This window comes from Phoca vitulina, unplaced genomic scaffold, assembly GCF_004348235.1.
Source record: "Phoca vitulina isolate PV1807 unplaced genomic scaffold, GSC_HSeal_1.0 scaffold5, whole genome shotgun sequence".
NCBI lineage: Eukaryota > Metazoa > Chordata > Mammalia > Carnivora > Phocidae > Phoca > Phoca vitulina.
In genome coordinates, this window is record NW_022589708.1 from 74,381,677 (window position 1) to 74,387,791 (window position 6,115).

Below are 6,115 nucleotides of genomic sequence, written 5' to 3' on the forward strand. Positions count from 1 at the left end.
CTAATCTAAATGGCAAGGCACCCTAGGGTCAAGAGGGTCTCATTGAGACAAAGTGCAGATCATCATTCTTACTGTTATCCATCAACAATGCTGATAAGCTGGTACAAACTCAGCAGACCTATGGTTACAAAGAAACACTATCACTCAGTACATTCCCCCATACATTGACCAGGGGTTAATGCCTTGCATGGATTTAGTAAAACAGTTCAGGTCAATTCCAGGTCTGCTGGAGTAAACCCTCACAGTTCATATCAAATCAGCAAAAGAAGAGACTTAAAATAGAAGGGTAGGTGCTTTTATCATTATAAGTCTTTTGGCTTTTCCTGCCAAAGGAAGCTTCCATTTGGCCTCTTCTTGGGCTCCTGCTTCCTTACTGCAAACTCAGCCCAGTTTCTGTCTTTACTTCTCATTTCCAACCCAGCCTTCCTGTTTTCCTAGCCTTTTTACTCTACTACTCAGGATGCTACACAAACTAAAAATTCTTCATATTTTACTTTGCAAAGCAATTTGCTTCACTTTGCTGTACTCCAAGTTCTCACAAGCAGTGTCCCACCTCTTCATCCTCCTCATCATCATGATTATAATTACTACAACATCAACAGGAGTGGCAGTAGCAATGCTTAATATAGGACTTACTCTGTCCCAGGCCCTAAGCATCTTACACATACTATCATATTTAATCATCACAACAGTGTTGCTAAGTAAGGAGTATTAATACCCCCATTTTACAAATGAAGAAAGTGAAAAAAGAAGGTCAGTAATTTTCCCAAGGTCACTCAAATTGTAAATGAAGTCAGAATTCTAAGCCAGGCACTCGGGCTGCCACATCTGTGCTTTACTTCACTGTACTCTCCAGAATGGCCCATCAGGCAATTTCACAGGCATTTCTCTCCAGTAGTATCCTGCCACTTGTAATTAGTACTTTGGAAAATCAACAGCATAGAATACAAAGACAAAGTTTTTAATAAAATCACTTCTAAAAATGCACCAATAACTAGCAAAAGAAAACCTTTTTTTTTTAAACAAAAAAACTGGTAATTATATATTCAGATATTTTTGAGAATACGTCCATAAAACAAGGAAAGAGTGGTATGAAAAGGACAAATCAAAGAACATGAAAGAGTTCTTAACAATTAAAAATATTGCTAACATAAAATAAAATACACCCTCCAAAAGGGATTTAGAAAATAAAGTTTGGACAATGTCCTAGAATGTAGAGAAAAAGAAACAATCAAATTATGAAAGAAGAGATAGAAGATACAGAGAATCAATCTAGAATGTCCAACATCCAACTAAGAGGAGTACAAGAAGGAAGAGACAGGACAATGAAGATGGGGAATCTAGGAAAAGCATTTGGAAGAATATCAAAGCTGGAAGAAAAGCACAATCTTCACTGAAAACAACTTACTAATAGAGATCAAGATGAAAAAGAAAAGACAGTTGTATACACTACTTCACACATCAAAGAATAAAGAAAAGATGCTGAAAGCATCCAGAGAGGAAAAAGAGGTCATCAAGAAATAACTGTTAGAGTGGCACCACCATGTGACCTAACTAGTTAACTTAATCTCTCTGTGCCTCAGTTTCCTGATCTGTAAAGGGAGGATAAAATAGTATTTTCCTCAAAAAAGTGTTGTGAATATTAGCAAGAATTTTGGGAAGATGACAAAGTAGAAGGATCCTTACCCCATCCCACAAACATACCAAAATAACAGCTACATGTAGGTGACCACTCTGAAGACAACCTGAAGACTATCCAAACAGACCTTCCTTAGCTAATCATGGAGAGGAGGCCACATCCCAAAGGGGTGGTGGGGCAGAGACGTGGTTGAGAACTAAACCACCCAATGAGACTAACCACAAATGGGAGGGACATTACAAGCATGAAGAGGTGAGAGTGCGTCTCAGCACTGGAGACCTGCGCTGGGAAGACAAGTCCCCATAATGTCTGGCTTTGAAAACCAGAAAGACTTAACTTAGGGAGTTTTTAAAATCAGCAGGGTTTAACTCTGGGTATTTTATTTTATTTTATTTTATTTTTATTTATTTTTATTTTTTTAAAGATTTTATTTATTTATTTGAGAGAGAGAGAATGAGAGACAGAGAGCACGAGAGGGAAGAGGGCAGAGGGAGAAGCAGACCCCCTGCTGAGCAGGGAGCCCGATGTGGGACTCGATCCCGGGACTCCAGGATCATGACCTGAGCCGAAGGCAGTCGCTTAACCAACTGAGCCACCCAGGCGCCCAACTCTGGGTATTTTAATATCAATGGGTTTAACTCTGGGAAAGCCAGAAGGCAACAGGAAATGGAGTCCCAACCCTGAAAGAGCCAGGATACAAAATAACAGCCTGAGACATAGCACAGAAGCACTAGTTTCAAAATGCCTGGAGTATACATGAAAGAGATTTATTGAGTAATCTTAGAACATGTTCTGGAGGGGCAAGTAATCTTAGAACATCTATGGGAAATTTTTCCAGAAACAAAAGTGCTGGTGAGTGCCATTTCTCTTCCCCTCCTCCCAGCCTAGGTAGCTCGACACTTGTGGGAGACAACACCATACTCTGCATCCACCCTGCTAGGACTACATGCCTGCCAAACATTCCCCTGTGGACCTGCCCCACCAACCCCACCTGACTCTGGAGGTTTCCTTCCAAAACAACTTCTGCCCTGCCATACCCAGCAGGAGCCACAGCCAGAACCAGTGCCACTCCAAAATGACTCCCGCCTTAGGGAGGGGGAGGGATACAGCCCCACAGCTAGGCCTCTTGGCTGGCTATGCAGAGAGTGAGTTTTGCCTTTCAGTGTCACCTGTAGCTGTGGCAGAGAGGCTAATTGTAGACAGCTAGGCTGACTGCCCACTGGCCCACCAAAGAGGTGACAGTGGCTGCAGACAGGCCTCTCAACAGCATAGGAAGGAAACCCTGCCTAGTACACCCACAGCAGGAAAAGTGGGACATAGCAGTTAGCTGTGCTGTAGGCAATCACAGCCCAGTCATAACAGGAGGTGTGTGCAGCCCATACAGGGGGCACCCTGGAGCACCTGGCTCTGGTGATAGGATTGTGTTATAGGGCATCACATGACCTCTTCTACACAAGGACACTACTTCTAATACCAGGAGCTGTAGCTGACCTACCTAATACATAGAAACACAGAGTTAGACAAATTAAAAACATAGAAGAATGTGTCCCAAATGAAAGAAAAAGAAAATCACAGTAAAAGAGCTAAATAAAATGAAGATAAGTAATATGCCTGATAAAGAATTCAAAAGTAGCAGCCATAAAGATATTCACGGGACTTAAGAAGAGTGGATAAATTCAGTGAAAATTTCAAGAGAAAAAAAATATTAAAAAGAACCAGGCAGAGCTGAAGAATTCAAACACTGAAAAAAACAAACACACTAGAGGAAATCAACAGCAGATTAGAGGATGCAGAAGAACGTATCAGTGAACTGGAAGACAGGGTAATGGAAAGCAACCCAGCTGAACATCAAAAAGAAAAAACAATAACAAAAAATGAGAATAGGTTAAGGGAACTCTGTGACATCATCAAGCATACTAATATTCATAGTTTAGGGATGCCAGAAGGAGAAAAAAGAGAAGGGGGCAGAAGACTTATTTGAAGAAATAATAGCTGAAAACTTCCCTAATCTGGGAAAGGAAATGGACATTCAGGTCCCAGAAGCAAAGAGGGGGTCTTAACAAAATAAAACCAAGGAGGATCCACACTGAAACATATAATAAAAATGGCAAAAAGTAATGATAAAGAGAGAATTTTTTTTTAAGATTTATTTGAGAGAGAGAGAGAGAATGCATGCATATGAGCAGGGAGAGTGGTAGTGGGGAAGGAGAGGTAGAGGTAAAGTATCTCAAGTAGACTCCCTGCTGAATGTGGAGCTGATGCAGGGCTCAATCCCAGGACCCCGAGATCATGACCTAAGTTGAAATCAAGAGTCACTCAAATGACTGAGCCACCCAGGCACTCCAATAAAGAGAGAATGTTAAAAGCAGCAAAAAACAGTTATGTACAAGGGAAACCCTGTAAGGCTACCAGCTGATTTTTCAGCAAAAATTTTGCAGGCCAAAGGGGAGTGACATGATATATTCAAAATGCTGAAAGGAAAAAAAAACCCTACACCAAGAATACACTACATAAGTTTATCATTTGGAACAGAAGGAGAGATAAAGAGTTTCCCAAAGTTAAAAGAATTCAGCAAAACTAAACCAGCCTTACAAGAAATGTTAAAGGAATTCTTTAAGTGGAAATAAAAGGCCACAATTAGAAGTAAGAAAGTTATGAAAGAAAAAATTTCACAGGTAAAAGCAAACATATAGTAAAGGTACTAGATTAATCACTTATAAAGCCAGTATGGAGGTTAAAACACAAAAGTAGTAAAATCAGTTATATCTACAAAAATCAATCAAGGGATACACAAAATATAAAGATGTAAAATATGACATCATATATATAAAATGTGGAGGGGGGAGTAAAAATTGAGTGCTTTTAGAATGTATTCAAACTTCAGTGACCATCAACTTGATATAGACTGCTATGCACATAAGATGTTATATATGAACCTCATGGTAACTACAAATCAAAAACCAATAATAGATATACACACAAAAAGAGAAAGGAATCCAAGCATAACACTAAAGGGAGCCATTAAACCACAAGGGATGAGAGCAAGAGAAGAAGAAAGGAACAGAGAAGACCTATAAAAACAATCATAAAACAACAAAATGGCAATAAGTATACACCTTTTAATAATTACTTTAAATGTAAATTGTCTAAATGCTCCAATCAAAAGACATAGTATGACAGAATGGATAAAAAACAAGACTCCTCTATATGCTGCCTAAAAGAGACTCACTTGAGACTTAAAGACACATACAGACGGAAAGAGAAAGGATGGAAAAACATATGCTATGCAAATGGAAGGAAAAAAAAAGAAGAGTGGGGTAGCAATACTTAGATAAAATAGACTTTAAAACAAAGACTGTAGCAAGAGACAAAGAAGGTCACTACATAATAAAGTGATTAATCCAACAAGACTGTAGCAAGAGACAAAGAAGGTCACTACATAATAATAAAGTGATTAATCCAACAAGAGGATAGAACAGTTTACATGCCTATGCACCCAACACAGGAGCACCTAAACACATAAGCAAATATTAACAGACATAATGGTAGAAATTGACAGTAATACAATAATAGTAGGGGACTTCAACATTCCATTTACATCAATGGATAGGTCATCCAGACAGAATGTCAGCAACTGTGTAGTGACTATGAATGACACATTAGACCAGAGGGATTTAACCAATATACATTCCATCCAAAAGCAGAATACACATTCTTTTCAAGTGCACATGAAACATTCTCCAGAATAGATCACATTTTGGACCATGAAACAAGTCTCAATAAATTTAAGAGGACTGAAATCATATCAAGTACTTTTCCCAACCATGATGGTATGAAACTAGAAATCAAACACAAGAACTAAACTGGAAGAAACACAAACACATGCAGACTAAACAACATGCCTACTGAACTACCAATGGCTCAATGAAGAAATCAAAGAGGAAATAAGACTCATAACTATAGAGAACAAACTGATGGTCACCAAAGAGGAGTTGGGGTGGGAGGGATGAGTAAAGTAGGTGATGGGGATTAAGGAGTGCACTTGCTGTGATGAGCAGCAGGTGTTGTATGGAAGGGTTGAATCACTATGTTGTACAGCTGAAATTAATATTACACTGTATGTTAACTGGAATTTAAATAAAAACTTAAAAAAAGATGAAATCAAAAAATACAGGGAGACACATGAAAATGAAAACACAATGGTTTAAAATCTTTGGGATTCATCAAAAGCAGTTCTAAGAGGAAATTTTATAGCAATATGGGCTTACCTCAAGAGAGAAGAAAAATCTCAAATAAACAACCTTATATCTGAAGGAAATAAAAGAAATAAAGCCCAAAGCTAGTAGAAGAAATAAAAAGTATTAGAGTGGAAATAAAGGAAATAGAGACTAAAAAAAAAATGATAGGAAAAAAAAAAAAAAAAAAATCAATAAAACCAGGAGGTGGGTCTTTGAAAAGGTAAACAAAATTGATAAA